The sequence below is a fragment of the Astatotilapia calliptera genome, chromosome 3 (assembly GCF_964374335.1).
Source record: "Astatotilapia calliptera chromosome 3, fAstCal68.1, whole genome shotgun sequence".
NCBI lineage: Eukaryota > Metazoa > Chordata > Actinopteri > Cichliformes > Cichlidae > Astatotilapia > Astatotilapia calliptera.
In genome coordinates, this window is record NC_137424.1 from 38,698,936 (window position 1) to 38,712,867 (window position 13,932).

At 40.6% G+C, this 13,932-nt stretch overlaps 1 pseudogene across 1 annotated transcript; it reads left to right on the forward strand.

Annotated features, from left to right (window-relative positions):
* The first annotated feature begins 290 nt into the window (after window positions 1–290).
* Window positions 291–2,557, forward strand: LOC145420924 (mannose-1-phosphate guanylyltransferase catalytic subunit beta pseudogene; annotated as a pseudogene). Its single transcript, XR_013902159.1, has one exon. The product of XR_013902159.1 is annotated as a mannose-1-phosphate guanylyltransferase catalytic subunit beta pseudogene (transcript).
* The last annotated feature ends 11,375 nt before the right edge of the window (window positions 2,558–13,932 follow it).

A 13,932-nucleotide genomic window follows, 5' to 3' on the forward strand; every position in this document is an offset into this window, starting at 1 on the left:
GAACCCTGCCCTGTTCCTTTTTCCCTTTTTGTCGCTTCTTCAATGTTTTTTCAGCTTTTTTCAGCCGACATCTTCAACGTTAAGGCATCCACACAGCATTTTCGCAGGAAATGCAAATTTTTCTAGTTACATATAAATTTCGTAACTGAAGTGATGATGCCAACTGTAATTTCAGGAATAGAAACAGCATGAAGATTGAAGTGTGAGCATAAGATTCAATTTTAAAAACAATACTAACAATAAGAATAAAGGAGCGAGCTCTTGGTGTGAGTGATTGAGGTGGCTCTGAAAAGAGCCGTTGTTGGTAGGAGAGCGTGCAGCTTAAGCTCTCTCTCCGCGGATGCGGCGAGCCAGCTGGATGTCTCTGGAAGCGCAGGTCGGTCTTGAAGTCCTGAGCGATCTCGCGCACCAGGCGCTGGAAGGGCAGCTTGCGGATCAGCAGCTCGGTGGATTTCTGGTAACGGCGGATCTCTCGCAGAGCCACGGTACCAGGCCTATAACGGTAGGGCTTCTTGACGCCTCCGGTGGCCGGGGGGCAGCCTTGGTGGCCAGCTGCTTCCTGGGGGATTTAGCGCCAGTAGACTTGCGAGCAGTCTGCTTGGTTCTTGCCATTCTTCCTCACGTTCCTTTCCCTGTAATAAGAGCAGAAAATGTAGCGAACAGAGGAGACTCGCTGCTCTTAAAGTGTGTGACTGGCTGTGACGCGGTGCCGCTCCGGCTCGTGATTGGTGACGGGCTCCACGTGGAGCATCGCCCCGCCTCGGTGTGTCCTGCTCATTGGAGAAAAGTGCATTGAATTTGCGCGCTGCCGCAAGCCTCTCTGCGATTGGTGCGTGACGAATCCGCCCGCGCTCTGCGGAAATATAAGCGAGGCTTTGAGCTGATCGGGCCACATTTTCTCTTAGTCTCGATACTAGGAAGAAAAGAACTTGTTAAAATGGGTGGATGCAGCAAGACTCGGCAATTGGATTCAGACCTGCTGTAGACTATTAACGAAAAAACCCAGGGCATCAGCATCTGGTTATTGATGAACTTAGGTAACTGTTGGTAACGGCAGAATCATGAAGGCTTTGATCCTGGTGGGGGGGTACGGGACCCGACTGCGACCGCTCACCCTGAGCGTCCCAAAACCCCTCGTGGAGTTCTGCAACAAACCCATCCTGCTGCACCAGGTGGAGGCACTGGTTAAAGCTGGGGTGGACCATGTGGTTCTGGCAGTGAGCTACATGTCAGAGCTCCTGGAGAGAGAGATGAGAGTGCAGGAGCAGAGAATTGGGATTCGTATCTCTCTGTCTCATGAGAAGGAGCCTCTGGGAACAGCGGGTCCCCTGGCGTTGGCTCGAGACTTGCTGAATGATGACAGTGAGCCGTTCTTCGTTCTCAACTCGGACGTCATCTGTGATTTTCCATTCAAAGATCTGCTGCAGTTCCACCGCAACCACGGCAAGGAGGGAACCATTGTGGTAACACGGGTGGAAGAGCCCTCTAAGTACGGTGTGGTGGTGTATGAGGCAGACAGCGGGAGGATCCATCGCTTTGTGGAGAAACCAAAGGTCTTTGTCTCCAACAAAATTAATGCCGGCATGTACATCTTCAATCCGGGCATGCTCAGCAGGATCCAGCTGAGACCAACATCCATTGAAAAAGAAATATTTCCTGTCATGGCAGGGGAGGGACAGCTGTATGCCATGGAGCTGCAAGGTTTCTGGATGGACATCGGCCAGCCTAAAGACTTCCTGACAGGGATGTGTATGTACCTCCAGTCAGTACGACAACATGCACCTGAGAGATTACGCACAGGCCCCGGTTTCCTCGGCAACGTCTTGGTTGATCCCACAGCACAGATCGGGGAGAACTGCACCATCGGCCCGAATGTCACCATCGGCGCCGGCGTTGTTGTGGAGGATGGCGTGAGGATAAAGAGGTGCACGGTGCTGAAAGGGTCAAGGGTTCGATCGCACTCGTGGCTGGAGAGCTGCATCGTGGGGTGGAGCTCGTCAGTCGGCCAGTGGGTGCGTATGGAGAATGTGACGGTGCTGGGGGAGGACGTGATCATCAATGATGAGCTTTACCTGAACGGTGCCAACGTCCTGCCTCACAAATCCATCAACGAGTCAGTCCCGGAGCCGCGAATCGTCATGTAGCGTCAAGCTCACTCATCCATCAGACAGCTTGCACGGAGATGCGCCCAGCTCCGCAGCACGCTGGACAGCCAGGAAGATGATAAACTGCCCGCCCTCAACCTGCTCATCTGTCTTGTTGCCGGGTACTTTGAACAGAATGATCTGGCAGATCAGCAGGAGTGAAGTCTTGTCAACTGCATTTGTTACTCGTTTATAAAGCAGAGTACATGTTTCGTTCTTGTAATTACCGGTACTTGTACATATATGTAAAAAGTTATGCAAATATGTACCAGTAACTTGTTTTTCAAAATATTAATACAAGGGATGTGTTCCCAAACAGCCATCTCTTTCCTGACAATCCCCTTTGTGCATATTCTCTTACATATCGTAAGTAAACATTAAAGCACCTGCGGCTTTTAGTCAGGTGCGGCTGATGTAGGTACAAAACAGCATTTTCCCCTGATTTTAGCTTGTGCGGCTAATATTCAGGTGCGCTTTGTAGTCCGGAAAGTACGGCAATTTAATTTCAAGGGGAAATTAGGTCTCACTGAGGTTAAACGCCAAAGAATAAAAGTGGGTTTTAAGACGCAATTTAAAATTGGACAGTGAAGGGCAAATTATTCCATAATTTTGGAGCCACGATAAAGAAGGCCCGCTCCCCTCTGAGCTTCCTCCTGGATCTCAGTACCTCCAAGGGCAGCTGGTCAGCTGACCTGGGAGACCGACAGGGTGTGTGTGGAGATGAAGAAGCTCAGAGAGGTAAGGCGGGGCAAGACTGTGAACATAAGAATTTTAAAATTAACTCTAAAAGACACAGGCAGCCATTGCAGTGAGGCTGGGACAGGGGTTATATGCTCTATTTTAAAAGTTCCTGTTAGGAGTCATGAAGCAGCGTTTTGAACCAGCTGCAGACTTGAGAGCAATGACTGACCCCCACGTAAAGTGCGTTACAGTAGTCCAGGCGGGAAGAAATAAAAGCATGGATCACTGTTTCAAGGTGCTGCCTTGAAAGAAAAGATTTTACTCTTGCCAGTCGCCTTAAATGATAAAAACTGGACTTCACCACTGCTCTGATTTGGTTGTCCAATTTAAAATCACCATCCAACTTAAAACCACGAACAACAGGTTTAAAATAAACTTCCAGGGGTCCCAAATCTACAGAGGAGGACTCGCAGGGACCACTGGGTCCAAACACCAACAACTCTGTTTTCTTTTCATTAAAATTTAAAAAGTTTAGAGCCAACCAAGCTTTAATGTCATCTAGGCATGTTGTGAGAGGTTTTATGGAGATGCCACCCTTCTGCTTCAGGGGCAAATAAATTTGGATGCCATTATCATCTAGAAAATCTTTCAGTTGACTAAAAACAATTTTCTCTAAAACCTTGGAAAGTAAAGGGAGCTTGGAAGTAGGCCTATAGTTCGCTAAAACTGTGTGATCAAGGCCAGGTTTCTTAAGCAGTGGCTGCATAGTGCATGTTTGAAACTTGCAGGAACCACACCAGAAGACAGACTGCTGTACCTTCTCTCTGTATTTAGACTCATTGTTGTTGGTGATGAGACCCACCACTGTTATGTCATCTGAAAACAGTGGCACTTCTTTGGCACTCGGTTTGTAGTTTTGATGCATAGATCAGTGGTGTATTTAAGATTGTCCAATCTGGGGGAGGGGTGAAGCCTTGTATGCTGAATGTTTGAGTAAACAAGGTCTAACATGCTGTCCCCTCTTGTCGCAAAGTCAATGTTCTAATGAAATTTGGGCAGAACTGATTTTTATCAGGTATCTCTCCCTCCTTTTTTGTGACATTGGCAGGACTTTTATTTTGTTGTAATTATAAAAGACCAAATTGGTTGTGAGAGTTAATCATTCAAGATCAGCTCAGCAGACAAAACACAGTTTAAGTGTCATGGTGAGCTGTGCTGGAGGCTAGAGTAGGGCCCAAATACAGGACTCTGAGACAATATTAACTTAAAGAGGCAGCTTTTTTTGATATAGTAATTACATAAAGCAAAGTACAAGACAAAACACTAAAAGAAGCAAACAAAAGATAAACTTGAACTCAGATCTTGGCAACTGAAGCACTCATAACCAGATATAACTGAGAGAACATGAAAGACACTCTATGGCACAGCTACTATGGAGAACATGAAAAAGAACAGAGGGCACACATGAAGGATAACGAGGAGATGGGTAACAGGTGTGAACACAGCTGGGACTAATCAGTCATGGCCAGACACAGAGGAAGGAAAACTGGTTACACTTTTTGTTTTCTTTTATTTTTCAATACTAAACTGTCACAATACACATAGGTACATATAGAAATAATCTTTTTCTTTTTTATAGCATATAAAAAAAAAAAAAAAACATAAATGGGATGAGTCCCTGAATACCCCCACTCCCTCCCAATAATGTAAAAATGAATATGTTACAGAGGAAATGAATTAACCCATACAAAATATACAAAAAAAAAGCAAGAACAAGAAATCAACAATAAGATAGTAGAGCGTATCCTTATAGTTTAATATTAACATTAATAAATATTGATATAAGTCTTAACAAATATTAACAGTAGTAACAATATGAATATTACTGAATCCCTGCTCAGCGGTTGAAACAAATTAATAATGCTGGAATATCTTTAAATAAAGCATTCTTATAAGGTAGAACAGCCACTGCCGGGAATAGCAGAACAATTTGTACACTGTCATATGGTGGACTACAGAGAGAGTTCTACTTTTCTAAGTATTTAAGTAATGGTTTCCAGTGAGTAAAAAAAAAAAAAAAAAAAAAAAAAAAAAAATCTATTGGATGAGCCTCTGATGGAGAATTTTATCTTCTCCAATTTCAAGAGTCCTAAGATATCCTGTAACCACACTTTAATTAATGGTGGCTGAGATGATTTCCACAACAACAAAATTCTTTTTCTAGCGATGAGAGAAGCAAAGGCAATAAGGTTATTTTGAATAGCTGTAGTGTGAAGGTTATTTGGTGGTTTGCCAAATATAGCGATATGTGGAGTCGGAATCAATTTTATACCCAATATATCTGAAATTATTTTGAAGAATTGATGCCAAAATTCAGACAACCTAGGGCACGCCCAGGACATATGAGTAAGATTGCAAGGTATCTGTGAGCATCTGTAACATTTATCATCAAATTTATCTGGGTAAAATTTTGACAGTTTTTCTTTACTGTAGTGTAATCTGTGGAAAATTTTAAATTGTATTAATGAAAGTCTGGCACAACTACAAGACAAATTAATGGCCCCTACCGCTCCATCCCACAACAACTCAGAAAAACTCATATGGAGTTCTGACTCCCATTTCATCTTGGTACTGTTTAAAAGAGATTCACTAGGTGGAGAAGCTAGCTTTTACCCTTTAACAAAGTTTTGGCTCTGAGAACCAAGTCTATTCCACTGGAAGTTGGGATTTGTAGAAATAAGGTTGAACATTTCTTTGCAAAATTTCGCACCTGGAAGTACCGAATAAAATCGGATATAATGAAATTAAAGCGAGTAACTAGTTCGTTAAAACTTGCAAAAACCTCATTTACGTATAGATCATCAGTACCAAGTCCTTTATGTTCTAAAACAGAGAATCTTAAGTCAATCTTTGCTGGAACAAATAAGTGATTGTTGCAGATCGGGGTTGCAAGAGGGAGGGTGAGCCAACCAAAGTGTCATCTTATTTGTGACCAAATTTTTAATGTTTCAGTAACAACTGGGTTGGAAGAGCGGTTTAATAGGGATGATTGTGAGGTATCACATGCTAAAGCAAGTAATGACGAGGAACAGGAGGCTGCTTCACTCTGGCACCAATTAGTATAGGGAGATGCACACCGCAATAATGTATTATACATGTTAGATGCCCAATAATACCCAATTAAATTAGGCAATCCTAATCCTCCTGTCATGATTCGGCTGTGTGGCAGGCAGGAAGTGGACCCAAACGCAAGCTCACAGAGGCAGGAATGAACTCAAAATTCACAGCTTTATTGCTGGAGGGAAATGGCGAAACAAACTGATAAGAAACTACACTGGGAAGCAATAAACTAGCACACAGAGACGCACACGGCCATGAATGAGAGAGAATGCGACACTGAACAAAGGGAGACGCGGACATAAATACACAGAGATTTAACGAGGGAGGTGGGAGCACACGGGGAACACAGCTGACACAGATAACGAGACAGGGCAGGAGCAACACAACATGACAGCTGATCTATCCCCATAAAGAAGCGAGCGACTAGCCCTTGGACGTTTACCGGACCAAATAAATGATGAAATAGTGTCATTTAGTTCTGAAATAATTAGGCAGACAAATTGGCAAACTTTGAAATACATATAGATATCTAGGTAATGCATTCATTTTAATCATTTGAATCCTACCAGCTAAAGACAGCGGTAGGTAGTTCCATCTTTGAAGATCAGACTTAACTTTCATTGTAAGTAAAGTAATATTCTGTTCCCGCATTAATCTCAGAGATCGTGAAATTGCAATTCTGAGATAATTAAACCCCGAATTAGCCATTTGAAAGGGTATAGTTGATGTAGGTATGTCTGCAGCCATTTGATTAACTGGAAAGTATTCGCTTTTGGAGATGTTAAGCTTATATCCCGATAAATATCAGAAATAATTTAATACTGATAAAATGTGTGGGATATTTGGTAGAGGATCATTCACATAAAGAAGCAAACCATCTGCATAGAGCGACACCTGATGTTTTATACCCCATCTATCAATCCCTCCTAATCCTTTCACCATTTTTAAAGCTACTGAGAGTGGTTCGATCACTAATGCAAAACTGGTTACACTTAACACAGGACATATGACTATCAAATTAACCCTTTAAGACCTACCATAGAACCAAGTCCACCAGAGCTTATATTTTTACATGCTGTGGAGCCATTTTTTGGAGCATTTCAAGTTGCTATACATCAATACAACCATTACAGCCTAAATTTTAATAATATGTCTGCATTAGGTGCATAGTAATTACATAAATTGCAAAAAAGTGCAATAAACTACAAAAAAATTGAAAATCGTTTTTGATTTTTTAACATATATTTCTAGTTAGAGAAATTTAAGAGGCTTATCCCTCAAAACTGTAAATACAAAAAAGTTGCACAAACTAGTTTCCCACCAAAGGAACTTTATTTTGAGTGTCTTCATAGTTTTATTTTTGAGATACACCAATTTTCATATACTACAGGAAAAACGAAAAAAGATATTATAGTGCAAATTTGCAAAATAACAGCATATGCATCAAAATAAAATATTTCCAGCAGTGCAATATGAGTCCTCAGCATCTCAGAAACGACACAGAAAGTCATGAAGTCAAACATAACTTTTAAAATCACCAGTATAGGCTCATGAGACCACGATGGTAAAAAACTACATTTCCGCAAAATGACGTCACTTCCAGTTTCGGGCAGGTCGTGCGGTCATGTGATAGTTCGCGCTGATGGACGTAGGAAGTGTTACAAACGGCTGATCGGGTAAATTTGATTCCAGATTTCAGTTGATTAATGTGGATTGTATTGAGTGTTGTTATCCGTTTGTGTGTGGCTGTATGTGTTTACCACGTTGTGGAGGGAAGTCCTTTATACCCTGCCAAGTAATCTGCAGGTTCTGTCTGCAGGTATATAAATTAATCACAGATTGTTCATAAAATCCTTTGAAGCTGATGCGATCAATAAAAGATGGCTGAGGGGAAACTCCCATCTGTTTCTCAAAGTCTGCATACCAGAGTTCTTCACGATCCAGTCCAAACATGACCTCTCCGTTAAAGTCTGAACATCCAATGACATGAATGTCCGTGTGTAGAGCTGAAACACATTAATGGAATTAAATGCTGACAAGCTGATCAATAATCTGATCAATAAGCTGCAAACTGTCTGTCAATTTAAAAAGAGAAACTCACCATCAGCAGAGACACAGACCACACAGGAGAGGAAGAGGAGCAGGTCCTTCATCTTCATCAGCAGCTCTCACTGATGCATAGAGTTAAACTGTGACTGTCTGAAGTCTCTGAGTGAACTGACAGAAAGTGCAGCAGCAGGTGAGCTCTAACACACACACAGCCAATCACAGAGCTCACAGCTCGTGATGTGATACAGCCTCTTAGAAATAAACATTCCTGTTCTCTGTAAGTCATTGTGTAATTAAAAAAACTAAATCAAAGTGACTTTATTTCTGTCATGTAGACAATGCTTTGCAAATTTTGAACTAAAACTTTTAAAATATATTTCTGTAAAACTTTCCAAGATTATTTGTAAAAGACGAGTGATTCATGAGGTAACATGCATTCATGTGCAGCTAATATGCAGACAATAACTTTACTTAGATAACAGATCAGTGTATAAAATTTGAGATGTAGTTTAAGATTAAAGAACTGAATTAAAAGTGTTTCACTCTCTTCAATTATAATAAATGTTGATGTGTCTACTCTGTCCCTACCCCTTAGAACTTTATGGACTCCCATTTTCCTCTGAGATTAGACAGGTTTCTCCTTATAGTTATTAAAATAAAATATATTTACTTTATTAAGTGGAACAACAAACATGCTTAGATCAAAGACTGTACATAAAAGATTGATGTAGTCACTGTGGCATTACTAGTTAATTTCTGGAATTAACATAAACAGATGTTAGCAGAATTAGAGATCAAAAAAAGATGGAACTTGCATCGCTTTTTTGGAAAGGTTGGATGAGAAAGCCCCCTCTCTTTAATAACAAGTAGCATCTGAAAAATGATATGGTGTAATAGAGTTCTGTGAAACAGTATTTGCCCCTTACTCATTTCTTAGTTTTTGCATATTAGTCACATTTAGATGTTTCATATCATTAAAAATATACACTTTAAAGAAATAACTGTAGTAAGAAAAAAGGCAAGGCAAGGCAAGGCAAATTTATTTGTATAGCACAATTCAACAACAAGGTGATTCAAAGTGCTTTACAGAGACATTAGAAACAAAAACAAATAAAAAGCATGATTTAAAATTGATTAAAACAAGCAAACAAACAAACTAACGAATTAACAAACAAACAAAACGGTATATAAAATCAAAACAGATAAAATCAGAACAGTAGATAAAATCAGTAGTTAATGTAAGTTTTGAAATTTAAGCTTAAAAGTGTGGATTTGGTGTTTTATTCAAATGCAGCTGAGAACAGGTGAGTCTTCAACCTGGATTTAAATAAACTGAGTGTTTCAGCTGATCTGAGGCTTTCTGGGAGTTTGTTCCAGATATAAGGAGCATAAAAGCTGAATGCAGCTTCTCCGTGTCTGGTTCTGACTCTGGGAACTGATAAAAGACCGGTTCCAGATGACCTGAGGGATCTGGAAGGTTCATACTGGGTCAGGAGGTCACTGATGTACTTTGGTCCTGAACCATTCAGAGCTTTATAGGCCAGCATCAGAACTTTAAAGTCTATCCTCTGACGGACAGGCAGCCAGTGTAAAGACCTCAGAGCTGGACTGATGTGGTCCACTTTTTTGGTCTTAGTGAGGACTCGAGCAGCAGAGTTCTGAATGAGCTGTAGTTGTCTGACTGATTTTTTTTAGGTAGACCTGTAAAGATGCAGTTACAGTAATCAAGCCTACTAAAGATGAATGCATGAACTAGTTTTTCCAGGTCCTGTTGAGACATCAGATCTTTTATCCTTGAAATATTCTTGAGGTGATAGTAAGCTGACTTTGTTATTGTCTTAATGTGTTTTTCTAAGTTTAAGTCTGCATCCATCACTACACCCAAATTTCTCGCCTGGTTGGTGGTTTTTAGGTGTATAGATTGAAGTTCTCTGGTGACCTGTAATCGTTTTTCTTTGGCGCCAAAGACTATTACCTCAGTTTTGTTTTTGTTTAGCTGGAGAAAATTGTGGCACAACCAGTCATTAATTTCCTCAATGCATTTACCAAGAGCCTGTACAGGGCCTTGGTCTCCTGGTGACATTGTGATATATATTTGTGTGTCATCTGCATAGCTATGATAGTTTATTTTGTTGTTCTTTATAATCTGTGCCAGTGGGAGCATGTAAATGTTAAACAGAAGGGGTCCCAAGATGGAACCTTGGGGAACTCCACATGTGATACTTGTCTGCTCACATGTGAAGTTACCTATTGATACAAAGTATTTCCTGTTTTCTAAGTATGTTTTGAACCAGTTTAGTACAGTTCCTGAAAGTCCTGTCCAGTTCTCCAGTCGTTTGAGTATTATGTTGTGGTCAACTGTATCAAATGCTGCACTGAGATCCAGTAAAACCAAAACTGACATTTTTCCACTGTCTGTATTCAGACATATGTCATTAAACACTTTGGTCAGAGCGGTTTCAGTGCTGTGATTCTGTCTAAAACCTGACTGGAAGGCATCGTAGCAATTATTCTGTTTTAAGAAGTAACTGAGCTGTTGAGAAACTGCTTTTTCAATGATCTTACTTAAAAACGGGAGATTTGAGATCGGCCTGTAGTTGTTCATTTGTGTCTTGTCAAGATTGTCCTTTTTCAGTATAGGTTTTATTACAGCAGTTTTTAGTGATTCTGGAAACACACCTGACATTAAAGAAAAGTTGACGATCTGTAACAGGTCTGACTCTAAAGTCTTTGAGACCTTTTTGAAAAAACTTGTTGGCAGGACATCTAAACAGCAGGAGGAGGAGTTCAGTTGACCTAAGATGTCCTCCAGGTCTTTGCTGTTAATAGGTTGAAACTGTTTCATGGTGTTTAAACAGTTTTTTGGCGGACACAGTACATATCCTGGATCTGCTGTTGATGTACCAATTGCTTGTCTAATCCTTTGGATTTTTTCTGTGAAGAATTTGGCAAAGTCATTGCAGGCCATGGTCGAATGAAGTTCAGCTGCCACTGACACAGGAGGGTTTGTTAGCCTGTCAACTGTAGAAAATAAGACCCGAGCATTATGACTGTTTTTAGTGATGATGTCAGAGAAGTAGGACCTTCTTGCACTCCTCAGTTGTAAATTATAATTGTGAAGTTTCTCTTTATAGATGTCATAATGAACCTGGAGGTTTGTTTTTCTCCATCTGCGCTCAGCTTTCCTACACTCTCTTTTTTCATTTTTCACCAGTGTGGAGTTTCTCCATGGAGACTTTTTCCTTCCAGAGATAACCTTCACCTTAATGGGAGCAATAGTGTCCATTACATTTAACATGTTAGCATTGAAGCTATTGACGAGCTCATTGACTGAACCTCTGGGCAGGTCAGGTGTTAATGGGAAGACCTGGTTAAAAATTGCACTACTGTGTTCAGTTATACACCGTTTTGTGATCACTGTTGTTGATATATTTATGTGGGCTGAGATTTTACTTTCAAAGAAAACACAGTAATGATCAGACACACCCACATCAGACACAGTAACCTTTGAAATGCTCAGGCCCTTGGAGATCAGTAGGTCAAGAGTGTGTCCTCTATTATCTGTGGCCTCTGTTACATGCTGAGTCAGCCCAAAGTTGCCCAGAGTGTTACTCAGGTCTTTAGTCCCTTTGTCCTGAGGGTTGTCCACATGGATGTTAAAATCCCCAACAATAATTACACAGTCAAAATCAACACAGATCACAGACAGCAGTTCACTGAGGTCATTAAAAAAGTCTGTGCAGTATTTGGGAGGCCTGTAAACATTAAGAAACACAACTTTGGATGGGGCCTTCAGCTGTAAAGCCACATATTCAAAAGACTGAAAACTTCCAGGAGACAGCTGCTTACATTGAAATGATTCATTAAATAAGACAGCAACCCCTCCTCCTCTCCTGCTCACCCTGGCCTCACTGATAAAACTGTAGTTAGGAGGGGTCGTCTCGATGAGAACAGCTCCACTGTTACTTTGGTCCAACCAAGTTTCAGTTAAAAACATAAAATCAAGGCTGTGCTCAGTGATTAAATCATTAATTAAAAATGTTTTCCCAGCTAAAGATCTAACGTTTAATAAAGCCAACTTAAGTGTTTTAGAGGTATTACTTGTCCCCTTGTGTTTGGGAGCAGTCTGTGGCACACAAGGTATGTTTACTATGTTTAAAAATCTTTTAGAGTGCAGCTCTCTGTGTTTTGACCAGGCCACATGTCTCCTTCTGTCACCTAAAAGTACAGAAATTTTAAAACCTTCTAGTAAACAGGGTCCCAGCTTCTCCTGGGAAAAGTCACCACTGCCATAATCCTCGCAGCCCGGACCCTCCACACATCACACATCAGACTGCGGAGACAGGGCATGAAGGTGGTAAGGAGGAACTAAGGGGGGCGAGGCTGGGCAATGTGACTTCGATTGCTCTGTTGAGGGTGGGGCTCGGTGGCGAACCTTTGGCCGCTCTGGTGGGGGGTTTATGGGGGACAAAAAGGGATTGGGCCGGGGGGTAGATCTGAGCCCAGCATTGACCCGCTCCATCATCTCCTCAGTGAATTTCAGGTGTGGGGAGGAGGGAGAAAGGGAGGGGGAGGAGGGTGATGGCCTGTCAGGGGTTTGGGGGACTGGAGAAGATCGTGGTCCCTGGTCCTGGTCGTTGGTGTTGTTGAGAGAGTTGGAGGCAAATAGACCGGTCATCTGGAACCGGTCTTTTATCAGTTCCCAGAGTCAGAACCAGACACGGAGAAGCTGCATTCAGCTTTTATGCTCCTTATATCTGGAACAAACTCCCAGAAAGCCTCAGATCAGCTGAAACACTCAGTTTATTTAAATCCAGGTTGAAGACTCACCTGTTCTCAGCTGCATTTGAATAAAACACCAAATCCACACTTTTAAGCTTAAATTTCAAAACTTACATTAACTACTGATTTTATCTACTGTTCTGATTTTATCTGTTTTGATTTTATATACCGTTTTGTTTGTTTGTTAATTCGTTAGTTTGTTTGTTTGCTTGTTTTAATCAATTTTAAATCATGCTTTTTATTTGTTTTTGTTTCTAATGTCTCTGTAAAGCACTTTGAATCACCTTGTTGTTGAATTGTGCTATACAAATAAATTTGCCTTGCCTTGCCTTGCCTTTTTTCTTACTACAGTTATTTCTTTAAAGTGTATATTTTTAATGATATGAAACATCTAAATGTGACTAATATGCAAAAACTAAGAAATGAGTAAGGGGCAAATACTGTTTCACAGAACTCTATTACACCATATCATTTTTCAGATGCTACTTGTTATTAAAGAGAGGGGGCTTTCTCATCCAACCTTTCCAAAAAAGCGATGCAAGTTCCATCTTTTTTTGATCTCTAATTCTGCTAACATCTGTTTATGTTAATTCCAGAAATTAACTAGTAATGCCACAGTGACTACATCAATCTTTTATGTACAGTCTTTGATCTAAGCATGTTTGTTGTTCCACTTAATAAAGTAAATATATTTTATTTTAATAACTATAAGGAGAAACCTGTCTAATCTCAGAGGAAAATGGGAGTCCATAAAGTTCTAAGGGGTAGGGACAGAGTAGACACATCAACATTTATTATAATTGAAGAGAGTGAAACACTTTTAATTCAGTTCTTTAATCTTAAACTACATCTCAAATTTTATACACTGATCTGTTATCTAAGTAAAGTTATTGTCTGCATATTAGCTGAACATGAATGCATGTTACCTCATGAATCACTCGTCTTTTACAAATAATCTTGGAAAGTTTTACAGAAATATATTTTAAAAGTTTTAGTTCAAAATTTGCAAAGCATTGTCTACATGACAGAAATAAAGTCACTTTGATTTAGTTTTTTTAATTACACAATGACTTACAGAGAACAGGAATGTTTATTTCTAAGAGGCTGTATCACATCACGAGCTGTGAGCTCTGTGATTGGCTGTGTGTGTGTTAGA